The sequence below is a fragment of the Somniosus microcephalus genome, chromosome 19 (genome assembly GCF_052327205.1).
Source record: "Somniosus microcephalus isolate GS21.2 chromosome 19, FLI_Smic_1.0, whole genome shotgun sequence".
In the NCBI taxonomy this organism is placed as follows: Eukaryota; Metazoa; Chordata; class Chondrichthyes; order Squaliformes; family Somniosidae; genus Somniosus; species Somniosus microcephalus.
The window spans coordinates 73,082,921-73,103,221 of NC_141005.1; the positions used below are offsets into that span (position 1 = coordinate 73,082,921).

At 45.8% G+C, this 20,301-nt stretch overlaps 17 non-coding genes across 17 annotated transcripts; all 17 read right to left on the reverse strand.

Annotated features, from left to right (window-relative positions):
* Positions 1–390: 390 nt before the first annotated feature.
* trnal-caa (transfer RNA leucine (anticodon CAA)) lies at positions 391–509 on the reverse strand. The gene is made up of 2 exons: positions 472–509; positions 391–436 (listed from the first exon to the last, which is right to left on the reverse strand). It is a non-coding gene; the product is annotated as a tRNA-Leu (tRNA).
* Positions 510–1,550: 1,041 nt separating this feature from the next.
* On the reverse strand, positions 1,551–1,669 carry trnal-caa (transfer RNA leucine (anticodon CAA)). The gene is made up of 2 exons: positions 1,632–1,669; positions 1,551–1,596 (listed from the first exon to the last, which is right to left on the reverse strand). It is a non-coding gene; the product is annotated as a tRNA-Leu (tRNA).
* Positions 1,670–2,710: 1,041 nt separating this feature from the next.
* trnal-caa (transfer RNA leucine (anticodon CAA)) lies at positions 2,711–2,829 on the reverse strand. Its single transcript has 2 exons — positions 2,792–2,829; positions 2,711–2,756 (listed from the first exon to the last, which is right to left on the reverse strand). It is a non-coding gene; the product is annotated as a tRNA-Leu (tRNA).
* Positions 2,830–3,870: 1,041 nt separating this feature from the next.
* On the reverse strand, positions 3,871–3,989 carry trnal-caa (transfer RNA leucine (anticodon CAA)). The gene is made up of 2 exons: positions 3,952–3,989; positions 3,871–3,916 (listed from the first exon to the last, which is right to left on the reverse strand). It is a non-coding gene; the product is annotated as a tRNA-Leu (tRNA).
* Positions 3,990–5,030: 1,041 nt separating this feature from the next.
* On the reverse strand, positions 5,031–5,149 carry trnal-caa (transfer RNA leucine (anticodon CAA)). The gene is made up of 2 exons: positions 5,112–5,149; positions 5,031–5,076 (listed from the first exon to the last, which is right to left on the reverse strand). It is a non-coding gene; the product is annotated as a tRNA-Leu (tRNA).
* Positions 5,150–6,190: 1,041 nt separating this feature from the next.
* Positions 6,191–6,309, reverse strand: trnal-caa (transfer RNA leucine (anticodon CAA)). The gene is made up of 2 exons: positions 6,272–6,309; positions 6,191–6,236 (listed from the first exon to the last, which is right to left on the reverse strand). It is a non-coding gene; the product is annotated as a tRNA-Leu (tRNA).
* A 1,041-nt stretch (positions 6,310–7,350) lies between these two features.
* trnal-caa (transfer RNA leucine (anticodon CAA)) lies at positions 7,351–7,469 on the reverse strand. The gene is made up of 2 exons: positions 7,432–7,469; positions 7,351–7,396 (listed from the first exon to the last, which is right to left on the reverse strand). It is a non-coding gene; the product is annotated as a tRNA-Leu (tRNA).
* A 1,041-nt stretch (positions 7,470–8,510) lies between these two features.
* On the reverse strand, positions 8,511–8,629 carry trnal-caa (transfer RNA leucine (anticodon CAA)). The gene is made up of 2 exons: positions 8,592–8,629; positions 8,511–8,556 (listed from the first exon to the last, which is right to left on the reverse strand). It is a non-coding gene; the product is annotated as a tRNA-Leu (tRNA).
* Positions 8,630–9,670: 1,041 nt separating this feature from the next.
* Positions 9,671–9,789, reverse strand: trnal-caa (transfer RNA leucine (anticodon CAA)). The gene is made up of 2 exons: positions 9,752–9,789; positions 9,671–9,716 (listed from the first exon to the last, which is right to left on the reverse strand). It is a non-coding gene; the product is annotated as a tRNA-Leu (tRNA).
* Positions 9,790–10,830: 1,041 nt separating this feature from the next.
* Positions 10,831–10,949, reverse strand: trnal-caa (transfer RNA leucine (anticodon CAA)). The gene is made up of 2 exons: positions 10,912–10,949; positions 10,831–10,876 (listed from the first exon to the last, which is right to left on the reverse strand). It is a non-coding gene; the product is annotated as a tRNA-Leu (tRNA).
* Positions 10,950–11,990: 1,041 nt separating this feature from the next.
* trnal-caa (transfer RNA leucine (anticodon CAA)) lies at positions 11,991–12,109 on the reverse strand. The gene is made up of 2 exons: positions 12,072–12,109; positions 11,991–12,036 (listed from the first exon to the last, which is right to left on the reverse strand). It is a non-coding gene; the product is annotated as a tRNA-Leu (tRNA).
* Positions 12,110–13,150: 1,041 nt separating this feature from the next.
* On the reverse strand, positions 13,151–13,269 carry trnal-caa (transfer RNA leucine (anticodon CAA)). Its single transcript has 2 exons — positions 13,232–13,269; positions 13,151–13,196 (listed from the first exon to the last, which is right to left on the reverse strand). It is a non-coding gene; the product is annotated as a tRNA-Leu (tRNA).
* A 1,041-nt stretch (positions 13,270–14,310) lies between these two features.
* trnal-caa (transfer RNA leucine (anticodon CAA)) lies at positions 14,311–14,429 on the reverse strand. Its single transcript has 2 exons — positions 14,392–14,429; positions 14,311–14,356 (listed from the first exon to the last, which is right to left on the reverse strand). It is a non-coding gene; the product is annotated as a tRNA-Leu (tRNA).
* A 1,041-nt stretch (positions 14,430–15,470) lies between these two features.
* On the reverse strand, positions 15,471–15,589 carry trnal-caa (transfer RNA leucine (anticodon CAA)). The gene is made up of 2 exons: positions 15,552–15,589; positions 15,471–15,516 (listed from the first exon to the last, which is right to left on the reverse strand). It is a non-coding gene; the product is annotated as a tRNA-Leu (tRNA).
* Positions 15,590–16,630: 1,041 nt separating this feature from the next.
* Positions 16,631–16,749, reverse strand: trnal-caa (transfer RNA leucine (anticodon CAA)). Its single transcript has 2 exons — positions 16,712–16,749; positions 16,631–16,676 (listed from the first exon to the last, which is right to left on the reverse strand). It is a non-coding gene; the product is annotated as a tRNA-Leu (tRNA).
* A 2,201-nt stretch (positions 16,750–18,950) lies between these two features.
* Positions 18,951–19,069, reverse strand: trnal-caa (transfer RNA leucine (anticodon CAA)). Its single transcript has 2 exons — positions 19,032–19,069; positions 18,951–18,996 (listed from the first exon to the last, which is right to left on the reverse strand). It is a non-coding gene; the product is annotated as a tRNA-Leu (tRNA).
* Positions 19,070–20,110: 1,041 nt separating this feature from the next.
* On the reverse strand, positions 20,111–20,229 carry trnal-caa (transfer RNA leucine (anticodon CAA)). Its single transcript has 2 exons — positions 20,192–20,229; positions 20,111–20,156 (listed from the first exon to the last, which is right to left on the reverse strand). It is a non-coding gene; the product is annotated as a tRNA-Leu (tRNA).
* Between the last annotated feature and the right edge of the window lie 72 nt (positions 20,230–20,301).

Sequence of the window (20,301 nt, forward strand, 5' to 3'; positions counted from 1 at the left end):
TTCAGCAGCCTTTGTGTGGAAGAAGTCTCATTCTTTGACTCTGGTGCCCTTTTCCTGAGAAACACCACTGTTTGCAGTGGGATTGAAAGCCACAGCAGCAGAAAGCAATGTGGAATGCATCAAGGTAGGGTAAAAAGGTAGATTTCTGACTCCCTGATTTTTAGTGTGGGAATTGGTTGAAAAGAGAAGTGTGATTTGAAACCTTATCCCCAAGGACAGTGTTAGGATGTGGTAAGTTTTCTGAGGAAAAGAAGTTGGTCTGTGAGCGTTGCCTTTAGCTTGTTGGCAAACGGCAATACCTTTGAGGTATTAGTGGTGGCCACTTGTAAATTGAAGATGAGTTGAGCAGGCTTTTTGACGCTGGTTGTAATTGTGTGGATCAAAAGGTAATGTCAGAAGTGGGATTCGAACCCACGCCCCTAGAAAGGGACCAGAATTCACCAACCATCGGTAAGGTAAGGATTAACAGTCCTTGAGTCTGGCGCCTTAGACCACTCGGCCATCCTGACACCTGTGCACAAAAGCTCTAGAAAAACGTGCTCCAAATTCTGCACTCTTACTGAGCAGCATCACACTCATTCCTCCTGTGCAAACACACAACAAACACACTCCATTCATTCTTCCTGCATGAATTAACCGGCAGTGCCAGTCATTCAGTTCATCATCCCTGCAATGCAACCAACATTCATACGCACATATTTCTCCCAACAACTCGTATTTTGCAAAATAGCGGCTGACATCCTACAATTCTGCTGGCTCAACTTGACAAAACGCAAGCAGCACAGCTGCCGTTCGAACGTGAGCCATTCAAAATCTAACACTCGTTCCAAACAGGACATTTCAGTCTCTCATTCCCGGGCCTTTACTTTTCTCACAATACATTCATGTGACAAGTGCTATTTGGAGTCCTGCTCCCCAGAAAATTACCTGGATCTCCCAACTTTGTGAGGGGAAACAAGGCACTCTGCAGCTATTGCGCCCTTGGCCATAAGCATTAGTCTGAGCATTGCCACCCGAAAGGCACGGCCTAAAAAAGGCATCAACTCTGGCAACTTTTACGCACTGGTGCCTGAATTGCTTGGCTGTGGTGCCTTTGTTTCTGGCAAAATGTTAATGTGGGAAGTAGCATTGGAAGTAATTCCCTGAGTAACGGAGCAGAATTCAGCAGCCTTTGTGTGGAAGAAGTCTCATTCTTTGACTCTGGTGCCCTTTTCCTGAGAAACACCACTGTTTGCAGTGGGATTGAAAGCCACAGCAGCAGAAAGCAATGTGGAATGCATCAAGGTAGGGTAAAAAGGTAGATTTCTGACTCCCTGATTTTTAGTGTGGGAATTGGTTGAAAAGAGAAGTGTGATTTGAAACCTTATCCCCAAGGACAGTGTTAGGATGTGGTAAGTTTTCTGAGGAAAAGAAGTTGGTCTGTGAGCGTTGCCTTTAGCTTGTTGGCAAACGGCAATACCTTTGAGGTATTAGTGGTGGCCACTTGTAAATTGAAGATGAGTTGAGCAGGCTTTTTGACGCTGGTTGTAATTGTGTGGATCAAAAGGTAATGTCAGAAGTGGGATTCGAACCCACGCCCCTAGAAAGGGACCAGAATTCACCAACCATCGGTAAGGTAAGGATTAACAGTCCTTGAGTCGGGCGCCTTAGACCACTCGGCCATCCTGACACCTGTGCACAAAAGTTCTAGAAAAACGTGCTCCAAATTCTGCACTCTTACTGAGCAGCATCACACTCATTCCTCCTGTGCAAACACACAACAAACACACTCCATTCATTCTTCCTGCATGAATTAACCGGCAGTGCCAGTCATTCAGTTCATCATCCCTGCAATGCAACCAACATTCATACGCACATATTTCTCCCAACAACTCGTATTTTGCAAAATAGCGGCTAACATCCTACAATTCTGCTGGCTCAACTTGACAAAACGCAAGCAGCACAGCTGCCGTTCGAACGTGAGCCATTCAAAATCTAACACTCGTTCCAAACAGGACATTTCAGTCTCTCATTCCCGGGCCTTTACTTTTCTCACAATACATTCATGTGACAAGTGCTATTTGGAGTCCTGCTCCCCAGAAAATTACCTGGATCTCACAACTTTGTGAGGGGAAACAAGGCACTCTGCAGCTATTGCGCCCTTGGCCATAAGCATTAGTCTGAGCATTGCCACCCGAAAGGCACGGCCTAAAAAAGGCATCAACTCTGGCAACTTTTACGCACTGGTGCCTGAATTGCTTGGCTGTGGTGCCTTTGTTTCTGGCAAAATGTTAATGTGGGAAGTAGCATTGGAAGTAATTCCCTGAGTAACGGAGCAGAATTCAGCAGCCTTTGTGTGGAAGAAGTCTCATTCTTTGACTCTGGTGCCCTTTTCCTGAGAAACACCACTGTTTGCAGTGGGATTGAAAGCCACAGCAGCAGAAAGCAATGTGGAATGCATCAAGGTAGGGTAAAAAGGTAGATTTCTGACTCCCTGATTTTTAGTGTGGGAATTGGTTGAAAAGAGAAGTGTGATTTGAAACCTTATCCCCAAGGACAGTGTTAGGATGTGGTAAGTTTTCTGAGGAAAAGAAGTTGGTCTGTGAGCGTTGCCTTTAGCTTGTTGGCAAACGGCAATACCTTTGAGGTATTAGTGGTGGCCACTTGTAAATTGAAGATGAGTTGAGCAGGCTTTTTGACGCTGGTTGTAATTGTGTGGATCAAAAGGTAATGTCAGAAGTGGGATTCGAACCCACGCCCCTAGAAAGGGACCAGAATTCACCAACCATCGGTAAGGTAAGGATTAACAGTCCTTGAGTCTGGCGCCTTAGACCACTCGGCCATCCTGACACCTGTGCACAAAAGCTCTAGAAAAACGTGCTCCAAATTCTGCACTCTTACTGAGCAGCATCACACTCATTCCTCCTGTGCAAACACACAACAAACACACTCCATTCATTCTTCCTGCATGAATTAACCGGCAGTGCCAGTCATTCAGTTCATCATCCCTGCAATGCAACCAACATTCATACGCACATATTTCTCCCAACAACTCGTATTTTGCAAAATAGCGGCTGACATCCTACAATTCTGCTGGCTCAACTTGACAAAACGCAAGCAGCACAGCTGCCGTTCGAACGTGAGCCATTCAAAATCTAACACTCGTTCCAAACAGGACATTTCAGTCTCTCATTCCCGGGCCTTTACTTTTCTCACAATACATTCATGTGACAAGTGCTATTTGGAGTCCTGCTCCCCAGAAAATTACCTGGATCTCCCAACTTTGTGAGGGGAAACAAGGCACTCTGCAGCTATTGCGCCCTTGGCCATAAGCATTAGTCTGAGCATTGCCACCCGAAAGGCACGGCCTAAAAAAGGCATCAACTCTGGCAACTTTTACGCACTGGTGCCTGAATTGCTTGGCTGTGGTGCCTTTGTTTCTGGCAAAATGTTAATGTGGGAAGTAGCATTGGAAGTAATTCCCTGAGTAACGGAGCAGAATTCAGCAGCCTTTGTGTGGAAGAAGTCTCATTCTTTGACTCTGGTGCCCTTTTCCTGAGAAACACCACTGTTTGCAGTGGGATTGAAAGCCACAGCAGCAGAAAGCAATGTGGAATGCATCAAGGTAGGGTAAAAAGGTAGATTTCTGACTCCCTGATTTTTAGTGTGGGAATTGGTTGAAAAGAGAAGTGTGATTTGAAACCTTATCCCCAAGGACAGTGTTAGGATGTGGTAAGTTTTCTGAGGAAAAGAAGTTGGTCTGTGAGCGTTGCCTTTAGCTTGTTGGCAAACGGCAATACCTTTGAGGTATTAGTGGTGGCCACTTGTAAATTGAAGATGAGTTGAGCAGGCTTTTTGACGCTGGTTGTAATTGTGTGGATCAAAAGGTAATGTCAGAAGTGGGATTCGAACCCACGCCCCTAGAAAGGGACCAGAATTCACCAACCATCGGTAAGGTAAGGATTAACAGTCCTTGAGTCTGGCGCCTTAGACCACTCGGCCATCCTGACACCTGTGCACAAAAGCACTAGAAAAACGTGCTCCAAATTCTGCACTCTTACTGAGCAGCATCACACTCATTCCTCCTGTGCAAACACACAACAAACACACTCCATTCATTCTTCCTGCATGAATTAACCGGCAGTGCCAGTCATTCAGTTCATCATCCCTGCAATGCAACCAACATTCATACGCACATATTTCTCCCAACAACTCGTATTTTGCAAAATAGCGGCTGACATCCTACAATTCTGCTGGCTCAACTTGACAAAACGCAAGCAGCACAGCTGCCGTTCGAACGTGAGCCATTCAAAATCTAACACTCGTTCCAAACAGGACATTTCAGTCTCTCATTCCCGGGCCTTTACTTTTCTCACAATACATTCATGTGACAAGTGCTATTTGGAGTCCTGCTCCCCTGAAAATTACCTGGATCTCCCAACTTTGTGAGGGGAAACAAGGCACTCTGCAGCTATTGCGCCCTTGGCCATAAGCATTAGTCTGAGCATTGCCACCCGAAAGGCACGGCCTAAAAAAGGCATCAACTCTGGCAACTTTTACGCACTGGTGCCTGAATTGCTTGGCTGTGGTGCCTTTGTTTCTGGCAAAATGTTAATGTGGGAAGTAGCATTGGAAGTAATTCCCTGAGTAACGGAGCAGAATTCAGCAGCCTTTGTGTGGAAGAAGTCTCATTCTTTGACTCTGGTGCCCTTTTCCTGAGAAACACCACTGTTTGCAGTGGGATTGAAAGCCACAGCAGCAGAAAGCAATGTGGAATGCATCAAGGTAGGGTAAAAAGGTAGATTTCTGACTCCCTGATTTTTAGTGTGGGAATTGGTTGAAAAGAGAAGTGTGATTTGAAACCTTATCCCCAAGGACAGTGTTAGGATGTGGTAAGTTTTCTGAGGAAAAGAAGTTGGTCTGTGAGCGTTGCCTTTAGCTTGTTGGCAAACGGCAATACCTTTGAGGTATTAGTGGTGGCCACTTGTAAATTGAAGATGAGTTGAGCAGGCTTTTTGACGCTGGTTGTAATTGTGTGGATCAAAAGGTAATGTCAGAAGTGGGATTCGAACCCACGCCCCTAGAAAGGGACCAGAATTCACCAACCATCGGTAAGGTAAGGATTAACAGTCCTTGAGTCTGGCGCCTTAGACCACTCGGCCATCCTGACACCTGTGCACAAAAGCTCTAGAAAAACGTGCTCCAAATTCTGCACTCTTACTGAGCAGCATCACACTCATTCCTCCTGTGCAAACACACAACAAACACACTCCATTCATTCTTCCTGCATGAATTAACCGGCAGTGCCAGTCATTCAGTTCATCATCCCTGCAATGCAACCAACATTCATACGCACATATTTCTCCCAACAACTCGTATTTTGCAAAATAGCGGCTGACATCCTACAATTCTGCTGGCTCAACTTGACAAAACGCAAGCAGCACAGCTGCCGTTCGAACGTGAGCCATTCAAAATCTAACACTCGTTCCAAACAGGACATTTCAGTCTCTCATTCCCGGGCCTTTACTTTTCTCACAATACATTCATGTGACAAGTGCTATTTGGAGTCCTGCTCCCCAGAAAATTACCTGGATCTCCCAACTTTGTGAGGGGAAACAAGGCACTCTGCAGCTATTGCGCCCTTGGCCATAAGCATTAGTCTGAGCATTGCCACCCGAAAGGCACGGCCTAAAAAAGGCATCAACTCTGGCAACTTTTACGCACTGGTGCCTGAATTGCTTGGCTGTGGTGCCTTTGTTTCTGGCAAAATGTTAATGTGGGAAGTAGCATTGGAAGTAATTCCCTGAGTAACGGAGCAGAATTCAGCAGCCTTTGTGTGGAAGAAGTCTCATTCTTTGACTCTGGTGCCCTTTTCCTGAGAAACACCACTGTTTGCAGTGGGATTGAAAGCCACAGCAGCAGAAAGCAATGTGGAATGCATCAAGGTAGGGTAAAAAGGTAGATTTCTGACTCCCTGATTTTTAGTGTGGGAATTGGTTGAAAAGAGAAGTGTGATTTGAAACCTTATCCCCAAGGACAGTGTTAGGATGTGGTAAGTTTTCTGAGGAAAAGAAGTTGGTCTGTGAGCGTTGCCTTTAGCTTGTTGGCAAACGGCAATACCTTTGAGGTATTAGTGGTGGCCACTTGTAAATTGAAGATGAGTTGAGCAGGCTTTTTGACGCTGGTTGTAATTGTGTGGATCAAAAGGTAATGTCAGAAGTGGGATTCGAACCCACGCCCCTAGAAAGGGACCAGAATTCACCAACCATCGGTAAGGTAAGGATTAACAGTCCTTGAGTCTGGCGCCTTAGACCACTCGGCCATCCTGACACCTGTGCACAAAAGCTCTAGAAAAACGTGCTCCAAATTCTGCACTCTTACTGAGCAGCATCACACTCATTCCTCCTGTGCAAACACACAACAAACACACTCCATTCATTCTTCCTGCATGAATTAACCGGCAGTGCCAGTCATTCAGTTCATCATCCCTGCAATGCAACCAACATTCATACGCACATATTTCTCCCAACAACTCGTATTTTGCAAAATAGCGGCTGACATCCTACAATTCTGCTGGCTCAACTTGACAAAACGCAAGCAGCACAGCTGCCGTTCGAACGTGAGCCATTCAAAATCTAACACTCGTTCCAAACAGGACATTTCAGTCTCTCATTCCCGGGCCTTTACTTTTCTCACAATACATTCATGTGACAAGTGCTATTTGGAGTCCTGCTCCCCAGAAAATTACCTGGATCTCCCAACTTTGTGAGGGGAAACAAGGCACTCTGCAGCTATTGCGCCCTTGGCCATAAGCATTAGTCTGAGCATTGCCACCCGAAAGGCACGGCCTAAAAAAGGCATCAACTCTGGCAACTTTTACGCACTGGTGCCTGAATTGCTTGGCTGTGGTGCCTTTGTTTCTGGCAAAATGTTAATGTGGGAAGTAGCATTGGAAGTAATTCCCTGAGTAACGGAGCAGAATTCAGCAGCCTTTGTGTGGAAGAAGTCTCATTCTTTGACTCTGGTGCCCTTTTCCTGAGAAACACCACTGTTTGCAGTGGGATTGAAAGCCACAGCAGCAGAAAGCAATGTGGAATGCATCAAGGTAGGGTAAAAAGGTAGATTTCTGACTCCCTGATTTTTAGTGTGGGAATTGGTTGAAAAGAGAAGTGTGATTTGAAACCTTATCCCCAAGGACAGTGTTAGGATGTGGTAAGTTTTCTGAGGAAAAGAAGTTGGTCTGTGAGCGTTGCCTTTAGCTTGTTGGCAAACGGCAATACCTTTGAGGTATTAGTGGTGGCCACTTGTAAATTGAAGATGAGTTGAGCAGGCTTTTTGACGCTGGTTGTAATTGTGTGGATCAAAAGGTAATGTCAGAAGTGGGATTCGAACCCACGCCCCTAGAAAGGGACCAGAATTCACCAACCATCGGTAAGGTAAGGATTAACAGTCCTTGAGTCTGGCGCCTTAGACCACTCGGCCATCCTGACACCTGTGCACAAAAGCACTAGAAAAACGTGCTCCAAATTCTGCACTCTTACTGAGCAGCATCACACTCATTCCTCCTGTGCAAACACACAACAAACACACTCCATTCATTCTTCCTGCATGAATTAACCGGCAGTGCCAGTCATTCAGTTCATCATCCCTGCAATGCAACCAACATTCATACGCACATATTTCTCCCAACAACTCGTATTTTGCAAAATAGCGGCTGACATCCTACAATTCTGCTGGCTCAACTTGACAAAACGCAAGCAGCACAGCTGCCGTTCGAACGTGAGCCATTCAAAATCTAACACTCGTTCCAAACAGGACATTTCAGTCTCTCATTCCCGGGCCTTTACTTTTCTCACAATACATTCATGTGACAAGTGCTATTTGGAGTCCTGCTCCCCAGAAAATTACCTGGATCTCCCAACTTTGTGAGGGGAAACAAGGCACTCTGCAGCTATTGCGCCCTTGGCCATAAGCATTAGTCTGAGCATTGCCACCCGAAAGGCACGGCCTAAAAAAGGCATCAACTCTGGCAACTTTTACGCACTGGTGCCTGAATTGCTTGGCTGTGGTGCCTTTGTTTCTGGCAAAATGTTAATGTGGGAAGTAGCATTGGAAGTAATTCCCTGAGTAACGGAGCAGAATTCAGCAGCCTTTGTGTGGAAGAAGTCTCATTCTTTGACTCTGGTGCCCTTTTCCTGAGAAACACCACTGTTTGCAGTGGGATTGAAAGCCACAGCAGCAGAAAGCAATGTGGAATGCATCAAGGTAGGGTAAAAAGGTAGATTTCTGACTCCCTGATTTTTAGTGTGGGAATTGGTTGAAAAGAGAAGTGTGATTTGAAACCTTATCCCCAAGGACAGTGTTAGGATGTGGTAAGTTTTCTGAGGAAAAGAAGTTGGTCTGTGAGCGTTGCCTTTAGCTTGTTGGCAAACGGCAATACCTTTGAGGTATTAGTGGTGGCCACTTGTAAATTGAAGATGAGTTGAGCAGGCTTTTTGACGCTGGTTGTAATTGTGTGGATCAAAAGGTAATGTCAGAAGTGGGATTCGAACCCACGCCCCTAGAAAGGGACCAGAATTCACCAACCATCGGTAAGGTAAGGATTAACAGTCCTTGAGTCTGGCGCCTTAGACCACTCGGCCATCCTGACACCTGTGCACAAAAGCTCTAGAAAAACGTGCTCCAAATTCTGCACTCTTACTGAGCAGCATCACACTCATTCCTCCTGTGCAAACACACAACAAACACACTCCATTCATTCTTCCTGCATGAATTAACCGGCAGTGCCAGTCATTCAGTTCATCATCCCTGCAATGCAACCAACATTCATACGCACATATTTCTCCCAACAACTCGTATTTTGCAAAATAGCGGCTGACATCCTACAATTCTGCTGGCTCAACTTGACAAAACGCAAGCAGCACAGCTGCCGTTCGAACGTGAGCCATTCAAAATCTAACACTCGTTCCAAACAGGACATTTCAGTCTCTCATTCCCGGGCCTTTACTTTTCTCACAATACATTCATGTGACAAGTGCTATTTGGAGTCCTGCTCCCCAGAAAATTACCTGGATCTCCCAACTTTGTGAGGGGAAACAAGGCACTCTGCAGCTATTGCGCCCTTGGCCATAAGCATTAGTCTGAGCATTGCCACCCGAAAGGCACGGCCTAAAAAAGGCATCAACTCTGGCAACTTTTACGCACTGGTGCCTGAATTGCTTGGCTGTGGTGCCTTTGTTTCTGGCAAAATGTTAATGTGGGAAGTAGCATTGGAAGTAATTCCCTGAGTAACGGAGCAGAATTCAGCAGCCTTTGTGTGGAAGAAGTCTCATTCTTTGACTCTGGTGCCCTTTTCCTGAGAAACACCACTGTTTGCAGTGGGATTGAAAGCCACAGCAGCAGAAAGCAATGTGGAATGCATCAAGGTAGGGTAAAAAGGTAGATTTCTGACTCCCTGATTTTTAGTGTGGGAATTGGTTGAAAAGAGAAGTGTGATTTGAAACCTTATCCCCAAGGACAGTGTTAGGATGTGGTAAGTTTTCTGAGGAAAAGAAGTTGGTCTGTGAGCGTTGCCTTTAGCTTGTTGGCAAACGGCAATACCTTTGAGGTATTAGTGGTGGCCACTTGTAAATTGAAGATGAGTTGAGCAGGCTTTTTGACGCTGGTTGTAATTGTGTGGATCAAAAGGTAATGTCAGAAGTGGGATTCGAACCCACGCCCCTAGAAAGGGACCAGAATTCACCAACCATCGGTAAGGTAAGGATTAACAGTCCTTGAGTCTGGCGCCTTAGACCACTCGGCCATCCTGACACCTGTGCACAAAAGCACTAGAAAAACGTGCTCCAAATTCTGCACTCTTACTGAGCAGCATCACACTCATTCCTCCTGTGCAAACACACAACAAACACACTCCATTCATTCTTCCTGCATGAATTAACCGGCAGTGCCAGTCATTCAGTTCATCATCCCTGCAATGCAACCAACATTCATACGCACATATTTCTCCCAACAACTCGTATTTTGCAAAATAGCGGCTGACATCCTACAATTCTGCTGGCTCAACTTGACAAAACGCAAGCAGCACAGCTGCCGTTCGAACGTGAGCCATTCAAAATCTAACACTCGTTCCAAACAGGACATTTCAGTCTCTCATTCCCGGGCCTTTACTTTTCTCACAATACATTCATGTGACAAGTGCTATTTGGAGTCCTGCTCCCCAGAAAATTACCTGGATCTCCCAACTTTGTGAGGGGAAACAAGGCACTCTGCAGCTATTGCGCCCTTGGCCATAAGCATTAGTCTGAGCATTGCCACCCGAAAGGCACGGCCTAAAAAAGGCATCAACTCTGGCAACTTTTACGCACTGGTGCCTGAATTGCTTGGCTGTGGTGCCTTTGTTTCTGGCAAAATGTTAATGTGGGAAGTAGCATTGGAAGTAATTCCCTGAGTAACGGAGCAGAATTCAGCAGCCTTTGTGTGGAAGAAGTCTCATTCTTTGACTCTGGTGCCCTTTTCCTGAGAAACACCACTGTTTGCAGTGGGATTGAAAGCCACAGCAGCAGAAAGCAATGTGGAATGCATCAAGGTAGGGTAAAAAGGTAGATTTCTGACTCCCTGATTTTTAGTGTGGGAATTGGTTGAAAAGAGAAGTGTGATTTGAAACCTTATCCCCAAGGACAGTGTTAGGATGTGGTAAGTTTTCTGAGGAAAAGAAGTTGGTCTGTGAGCGTTGCCTTTAGCTTGTTGGCAAACGGCAATACCTTTGAGGTATTAGTGGTGGCCACTTGTAAATTGAAGATGAGTTGAGCAGGCTTTTTGACGCTGGTTGTAATTGTGTGGATCAAAAGGTAATGTCAGAAGTGGGATTCGAACCCACGCCCCTAGAAAGGGACCAGAATTCACCAACCATTGGTAAGGTAAGGATTAACAGTCCTTGAGTCTGGCGCCTTAGACCACTCGGCCATCCTGACACCTGTGCACAAAAGCTCTAGAAAAACGTGCTCCAAATTCTGCACTCTTACTGAGCAGCATCACACTCATTCCTCCTGTGCAAACACACAACAAACACACTCCATTCATTCTTCCTGCATGAATTAACCGGCAGTGCCAGTCATTCAGTTCATCATCCCTGCAATGCAACCAACATTCATACGCACATATTTCTCCCAACAACTCGTATTTTGCAAAATAGCGGCTGACATCCTACAATTCTGCTGGCTCAACTTGACAAAACGCAAGCAGCACAGCTGCCGTTCGAACGTGAGCCATTCAAAATCTAACACTCGTTCCAAACAGGACATTTCAGTCTCTCATTCCCGGGCCTTTACTTTTCTCACAATACATTCATGTGACAAGTGCTATTTGGAGTCCTGCTCCCCAGAAAATTACCTGGATCTCCCAACTTTGTGAGGGGAAACAAGGCACTCTGCAGCTATTGCGCCCTTGGCCATAAGCATTAGTCTGAGCATTGCCACCCGAAAGGCACGGCCTAAAAAAGGCATCAACTCTGGCAACTTTTACGCACTGGTGCCTGAATTGCTTGGCTGTGGTGCCTTTGTTTCTGGCAAAATGTTAATGTGGGAAGTAGCATTGGAAGTAATTCCCTGAGTAACGGAGCAGAATTCAGCAGCCTTTGTGTGGAAGAAGTCTCATTCTTTGACTCTGGTGCCCTTTTCCTGAGAAACACCACTGTTTGCAGTGGGATTGAAAGCCACAGCAGCAGAAAGCAATGTGGAATGCATCAAGGTAGGGTAAAAAGGTAGATTTCTGACTCCCTGATTTTTAGTGTGGGAATTGGTTGAAAAGAGAAGTGTGATTTGAAACCTTATCCCCAAGGACAGTGTTAGGATGTGGTAAGTTTTCTGAGGAAAAGAAGTTGGTCTGCGAGCGTTGCCTTTAGCTTGTTGGCAAACGGCAATACCTTTGAGGTATTAGTGGTGGCCACTTGTAAATTGAAGATGAGTTGAGCAGGCTTTTTGACGCTGGTTGTAATTGTGTGGATCAAAAGGTAATGTCAGAAGTGGGATTCGAACCCACGCCCCTAGAAAGGGACCAGAATTCACCAACCATCGGTAAGGTAAGGATTAACAGTCCTTGAGTCTGGCGCCTTAGACCACTCGGCCATCCTGACACCTGCGCACAAAAGCTCTAGAAAAACGTGCTCCAAATTCTGCACTCTTACTGAGCAGCATCACACTCATTCCTCCTGTGCAAACACACAACAAACACACTCCATTCATTCTTCCTGCATGAATTAACCGGCAGTGCCAGTCATTCAGTTCATCATCCCTGCAATGCAACCAACATTCATACGCACATATTTCTCCCAACAACTCGTATTTTGCAAAATAGCGGCTGACATCCTACAATTCTGCTGGCTCAACTTGACAAAACGCAAGCAGCACAGCTGCCGTTCGAACGTGAGCCATTCAAAATCTAACACTCGTTCCAAACAGGACATTTCAGTCTCTCATTCCCGGGCCTTTACTTTTCTCACAATACATTCATGTGACAAGTGCTATTTGGAGTCCTGCTCCCCAGAAAATTACCTGGATCTCCCAACTTTGTGAGGGGAAACAAGGCACTCTGCAGCTATTGCGCCCTTGGCCATAAGCATTAGTCTGAGCATTGCCACCCGAAAGGCACGGCCTAAAAAAGGCATCAACTCTGGCAACTTTTACGCACTGGTGCCTGAATTGCTTGGCTGTGGTGCCTTTGTTTCTGGCAAAATGTTAATGTGGGAAGTAGCATTGGAAGTAATTCCCTGAGTAACGGAGCAGAATTCAGCAGCCTTTGTGTGGAAGAAGTCTCATTCTTTGACTCTGGTGCCCTTTTCCTGAGAAACACCACTGTTTGCAGTGGGATTGAAAGCCACAGCAGCAGAAAGCAATGTGGAATGCATCAAGGTAGGGTAAAAAGGTAGATTTCTGACTCCCTGATTTTTAGTGTGGGAATTGGTTGAAAAGAGAAGTGTGATTTGAAACCTTATCCCCAAGGACAGTGTTAGGATGTGGTAAGTTTTCTGAGGAAAAGAAGTTGGTCTGTGAGCGTTGCCTTTAGCTTGTTGGCAAACGGCAATACCTTTGAGGTATTAGTGGTGGCCACTTGTAAATTGAAGATGAGTTGAGCAGGCTTTTTGACGCTGGTTGTAATTGTGTGGATCAAAAGGTAATGTCAGAAGTGGGATTCGAACCCACGCCCCTAGAAAGGGACCAGAATTCACCAACCATCGGTAAGGTAAGGATTAACAGTCCTTGAGTCTGGCGCCTTAGACCACTCGGCCATCCTGACACCTGTGCACAAAAGCTCTAGAAAAACGTGCTCCAAATTCTGCACTCTTACTGAGCAGCATCACACTCATTCCTCCTGTGCAAACACACAACAAACACACTCCATTCATTCTTCCTGCATGAATTAACCGGCAGTGCCAGTCATTCAGTTCATCATCCCTGCAATGCAACCAACATTCATACGCACATATTTCTCCCAACAACTCGTATTTTGCAAAATAGCGGCTGACATCCTACAATTCTGCTGGCTCAACTTGACAAAACGCAAGCAGCACAGCTGCCGTTCGAACGTGAGCCATTCAAAATCTAACACTCGTTCCAAACAGGACATTTCAGTCTCTCATTCCCGGGCCTTTACTTTTCTCACAATACATTCATGTGACAAGTGCTATTTGGAGTCCTGCTCCCCAGAAAATTACCTGGATCTCCCAACTTTGTGAGGGGAAACAAGGCACTCTGCAGCTATTGCGCCCTTGGCCATAAGCATTAGTCTGAGCATTGCCACCCGAAAGGCACGGCCTAAAAAAGGCATCAACTCTGGCAACTTTTACGCACTGGTGCCTGAATTGCTTGGCTGTGGTGCCTTTGTTTCTGGCAAAATGTTAATGTGGGAAGTAGCATTGGAAGTAATTCCCTGAGTAACGGAGCAGAATTCAGCAGCCTTTGTGTGGAAGAAGTCTCATTCTTTGACTCTGGTGCCCTTTTCCTGAGAAACACCACTGTTTGCAGTGGGATTGAAAGCCACAGCAGCAGAAAGCAATGTGGAATGCATCAAGGTAGGGTAAAAAGGTAGATTTCTGACTCCCTGATTTTTAGTGTGGGAATTGGTTGAAAAGAGAAGTGTGATTTGAAACCTTATCCCCAAGGACAGTGTTAGGATGTGGTAAGTTTTCTGAGGAAAAGAAGTTGGTCTGCGAGCGTTGCCTTTAGCTTGTTGGCAAACGGCAATACCTTTGAGGTATTAGTGGTGGCCACTTGTAAATTGAAGATGAGTTGAGCAGGCTTTTTGACGCTGGTTGTAATTGTGTGGATCAAAAGGTAATGTCAGAAGTGGGATTCGAACCCACGCCCCTAGAAAGGGACCAGAATTCACCAACCATCGGTAAGGTAAGGATTAACAGTCCTTGAGTCTGGCGCCTTAGACCACTCGGCCATCCTGACACCTGCGCACAAAAGCTCTAGAAAAACGTGCTCCAAATTCTGCACTCTTACTGAGCAGCATCACACTCATTCCTCCTGTGCAAACACACAACAAACACACTCCATTCATTCTTCCTGCATGAATTAACCGGCAGTGCCAGTCATTCAGTTCATCATCCCTGCAATGCAACCAACATTCATACGCACATATTTCTCCCAACAACTCGTATTTTGCAAAATAGCGGCTGACATCCTACAATTCTGCTGGCTCAACTTGACAAAACGCAAGCAGCACAGCTGCCGTTCGAACGTGAGCCATTCAAAATCTAACACTCGTTCCAAACAGGACATTTCAGTCTCTCATTCCCGGGCCTTTACTTTTCTCACAATACATTCATGTGACAAGTGCTATTTGGAGTCCTGCTCCCCAGAAAATTACCTGGATCTCCCAACTTTGTGAGGGGAAACAAGGCACTCTGCAGCTATTGCGCCCTTGGCCATAAGCATTAGTCTGAGCATTGCCACCCGAAAGGCACGGCCTAAAAAAGGCATCAACTCTGGCAACTTTTACGCACTGGTGCCTGAATTGCTTGGCTGTGGTGCCTTTGTTTCTGGCAAAATGTTAATGTGGGAAGTAGCATTGGAAGTAATTCCCTGAGTAACGGAGCAGAATTCAGCAGCCTTTGTGTGGAAGAAGTCTCATTCTTTGACTCTGGTGCCCTTTTCCTGAGAAACACCACTGTTTGCAGTGGGATTGAAAGCCACAGCAGCAGAAAGCAATGTGGAATGCATCAAGGTAGGGTAAAAAGGTAGATTTCTGACTCCCTGATTTTTAGTGTGGGAATTGGTTGAAAAGAGAAGTGTGATTTGAAACCTTATCCCCAAGGACAGTGTTAGGATGTGGTAAGTTTTCTGAGGAAAAGAAGTTGGTCTGCGAGCGTTGCCTTTAGCTTGTTGGCAAACGGCAATACCTTTGAGGTATTAGTGGTGGCCACTTGTAAATTGAAGATGAGTTGAGCAGGCTTTTTGACGCTGGTTGTAATTGTGTGGATCAAAAGGTAATGTCAGAAGTGGGATTCGAACCCACGCCCCTAGAAAGGGACCAGAATTCACCAACCATCGGTAAGGTAAGGATTAACAGTCCTTGAGTCTGGCGCCTTAGACCACTCGGCCATCCTGACACCTGCGCACAAAAGCTCTAGAAAAACGTGCTCCAAATTCTGCACTCTTACTGAGCAGCATCACACTCATTCCTCCTGTGCAAACACACAACAAACACACTCCATTCATTCTTCCTGCATGAATTAACCGGCAGTGCCAGTCATTCAGTTCATCATCCCTGCAATGCAACCAACATTCATACGCACATATTTCTCCCAACAACTCGTATTTTGCAAAATAGCGGCTGACATCCTACAATTCTGCTGGCTCAACTTGACAAAACGCAAGCAGCACAGCTGCCGTTCGAACGTGAGCCATTCAAAATCTAACACTCGTTCCAAACAGGACATTTCAGTCTCTCATTCCCGGGCCTTTACTTTTCTCACAATACATTCATGTGACAAGTGCTATTTGGAGTCCTGCTCCCCAGAAAATTACCTGGATCTCCCAACTTTGTGAGGGGAAACAAGGCACTCTGCAGCTATTGCGCCCTTGGCCATAAGCATTAGTCTGAGCATTGCCACCCGAAAGGCACGGCCTAAAAAAGGCATCAACTCTGGCAACTTTTACGCACTGGTGCCTGAATTGCTTGGCTGTGGTGCCTTTGTTTCTGGCAAAATGTTAATGTGGGAAGTAGCATTGGAAGTAATTCCCTGAGTAACGGAGCAGAATTCAGCAGCCTTTGTGTGGAAGAAGTCTCATTCTTTGACTCTGGTGCCCTTTTCCTGAGAAACACCACTGTTTGCAGTGGGATTGAAAGCCACAGCAGCAGAAAGCAATGTGGAATGCATCAAGGTAGGGTAAAAAGGTAGATTTCTGACTCCCTGATTTTTAGTGTGGGAATTGGTTGAAAAGAGAAGTGTGATTTGAAACCTTATCCCCAAGGACAGTGTTAGGATGTGGTAAGTTTTCTGAGGAAAAGAAGTTGGTCTGTGAGCGTTGCCTTTAGCTTGTTGGCAAACGGCAATACCTTTGAGGTATTAGTGGTGGCCACTTGTAAATTGAAGATGAGTTGAGCAGGCTTTTTGACGCTGGTTGTAATTGTGTGGATCAAAAGGTAATGTCAGAAGTGGGATTCGAACCCACGCCCCTAGAAAGGGACCAGAATTCACCAACCATCGGTAAGGTAAGGATTAACAGTCCTTGAGTCTGGCGCCTTAGACCACTCGGCCATCCTGACACCTGTGCACAAAAGCTCTAGAAAAACGTGCTCCAAATTCTGCACTCTTACTGAGCAGCATCACACTCATTCCTCCTGTGCAAACACACAACAAACACACTCCATTCATTCTTCCTGCATGAATTAACCGGCAGTGCCAGTCATTCAGTTCATCATCCCTGCAATGCAACCAACATTCATACGCACATATTTCTCCCAACAACTCGTATTTTGCAAAATAGCGGCTGACATCCTACAATTCTGCTGGCTCAACTTGACAAAACGCAAGCAGCACAGCTGCCGTTCGAACGTCAGCCATTCAAAATCTAACACTCGTTCCAAACAGGACATTTCAGTCTCTCATTCCCGGGCCTTTACTTTTCTCACAATACATTCATGTGACAAGTGCTATTTGGAGTCCTGCTCCCCAGAAAATTACCTGGATCTCCCAACTTTGTGAGGGGAAACAAGGCACTCTGCAGCTATTGCGCCCTTGGCCATAAGCATTAGTCTGAGCATTGCCACCCGAAAGGCACGGCCTAAAAAAGGCATCAACTCTGGCAACTTTTACGCACTGGTGCCTGAATTGCTTGGCTGTGGTGCCTTTGTTTCTGGCAAAATGTTAATGTGGGAAGTAGCATTGGAAGTAATTCCCTGAGTAACGGAGCAGAATTCAGCAGCCTTTGTGTGGAAGAAGTCTCATTCTTTGACTCTGGTGCCCTTTTCCTGAGAAACACCACTGTTTGCAGTGGGATTGAAAGCCACAGCAGCAGAAAGCAATGTGGAATGCATCAAGGTAGGGTAAAAAGGTAGATTTCTGACTCCCTGATTTTTAGTGTGGGAATTGGTTGAAAAGAGAAGTGTGATTTGAAACCTTATCCCCAAGGACAGTGTTAGGATGTGGTAAGTTTTCTGAGGAAAAGAAGTTGGTCTGTGAGCGTTGCCTTTAGCTTGTTGGCAAACGGCAATACCTTTGAGGTATTAGTGGTGGCCACTTGTAAATTGAAGATGAGTTGAGCAGGCTTTTTGACGCTGGTTGTAATTGTGTGGATCAAAAGGTAATGTCAGAAGAGGGATTCGAACCCACGCACCTAGAAAGGGACCAGAATTCACCAACCATCGGTAAGGTAAGGATTAACAGTCCTTGAGTCTGGCGCCTTAGACCACTCGGCCATCCTGACACCTGTGTACAAAAGCACTAGAAAAACGTGCTCCAAATTCTGCACTCTTACTGAGCAGCATCACACTCATTCCTCCTGTGCAAACACACAACAAACACACTCCATTCATTCTTCCTGCATGAATTAACCGGCAGTGCCAGTCATTCAGTTCATCATCCCTGCAATGCAACCAACATTCATACGCACATATTTCTCCCAACAACTCGTATTTTGCAAAATAGCGGCTAACATCCTACAATTCTGCTGGCTCAACTTGACAAAACGCAAGCAGCACAGCTGCCGTTCGAACGTGAGCCATTCAAAATCTAACACTCGTTCCAAACAGGACATTTCAGTCTCTCATTCCCGGGCCTTTACTTTTCTCACAATACATTCATGTGACAAGTGCTATTTGGAGTCCTGCTCCCCAGAAAATTACCTGGATCTCCCAACTTTGTGAGGGGAAACAAGGCACTCTGCAGCTATTGCGCCCTTGGCCATAAGCATTAGTCTGAGCATTGCCACCCGAAAGGCACGGCCTAAAAAAGGCATCAACTCTGGCAACTTTTACGCACTGGTGCCTGAATTGCTTGGCTGTGGTGCCTTTGTTTCTGGCAAAATGTTAATGTGGGAAGTAGCATTGGAAGTAATTCCCTGAGTAACGGAGCAGAATTCAGCAGCCTTTGTGTGGAAGAAGTCTCATTCTTTGACTCTGGTGCCCTTTTCCTGAGAAACACCACTGTTTGCAGTGGGATTGAAAGCCACAGCAGCAGAAAGCAATGTGGAATGCATCAAGGTAGGGTAAAAAGGTAGATTTCTGACTCCCTGATTTTTAGTGTGGGAATTGGTTGAAAAGAGAAGTGTGATTTGAAACCTTATCCCCAAGGACAGTGTTAGGATGTGGTAAGTTTTCTGAGGAAAAGAAGTTGGTCTGTGAGCGTTGCCTTTAGCTTGTTGGCAAACGGCAATACCTTTGAGGTATTAGTGGTGGCCACTTGTAAATTGAAGATGAGTTGAGCAGGCTTTTTGACGCTGGTTGTAATTGTGTGGATCAAAAGGTAATGTCAGAAGTGGGATTCGAACCCACGCCCCTAGAAAGGGACCAGAATTCACCAACCATCGGTAAGGTAAGGATTAACAGTTCTTGAGTCTGGCGCCTTAGACCACTCGGCCATCCTGACACCTGTGCACAAAAGCTCTAGAAAAACGTGCTCCAAATTCTGCACTCTTACTGAGCAGCATCACACTCATTCCTCCTGTGCAAACACACAACAAACACACTCCATTCATTCTTCCTGCATGAATTAACCGGCAGTGCCAGTCATTCAGTTCATCATCCCTGCAATGCAACCAACATTCATACGCACATATTTCTCCCAACAACTCGTATTTTGCAAAATAGCGGCTAACATCCTACAATTCTGCTGGCTCAACTTGACAAAACGCAAGCAGCACAGCTGCCGTTCGAACGTGAGCCATTCAAAATCTAACACTCGTTCCAAACAGGACATTTCAGTCTCTCATTCCCGGGCCTTTACTTTTCTCACAATACATTCATGTGACAAGTGCTATTTGGAGTCCTGCTCCCCAGAAAATTACCTGGATCTCCCAACTTTGTGAGGGGAAACAAGGCACTCTGCAGCTATTGCGCCCTTGGCCATAAGCATTAGTCTGAGCATTGCCACCCGAAAGGCACGGCCTAAAAAAGGCATCAACTCTGGCAACTTTTACGCACTGGTGCCTGAATTGCTTGGCTGTGGTGCCTTTGTTTCTGGCAAAATGTTAATGTGGGAAGTAGCATTGGAAGTAATTCCCTGAGTAACGGAGCAGAATTCAGCAGCCTTTGTGTGGAAGAAGTCTCATTCTTTGACTCTGGTGCCCTTTTCCTGAGAAACACCACTGTTTGCAGTGGGATTGAAAGCCACAGCAGCAGAAAGCAATGTGGAATGCATCAAGGTAGGGTAAAAAGGTAGATTTCTGACTCCCTGATTTTTAGTGTGGGAATTGGTTGAAAAGAGAAGTGTGATTTGAAACCTTATCCCCAAGGACAGTGTTAGGATGTGGTAAGTTTTCTGAGGAAAAGAAGTTGGTCTGTGAGCGTTGCCTTTAGCTTGTTGGCAAACGGCAATACCTTTGAGGTATTAGTGGTGGCCACTTGTAAATTGAAGATGAGTTGAGCAGGCTTTTTGACGCTGGTTGTAATTGTGTGGATCAAAAGGTAATGTCAGAAGTGGGATTCGAACCCACGCCCCTAGAAAGGGACCAGAATTCACCAACCATCGGTAAGGTAAGGATTAACAGTCCTTGAGTCTGGCGCCTTAGACCACTCGGCCATCCTGACACCTGCGCACAAAAGCTCTAGAAAAACGTGCTCCAAATTCTGCACTCTTACTGAGCAGCATCACACTCATTC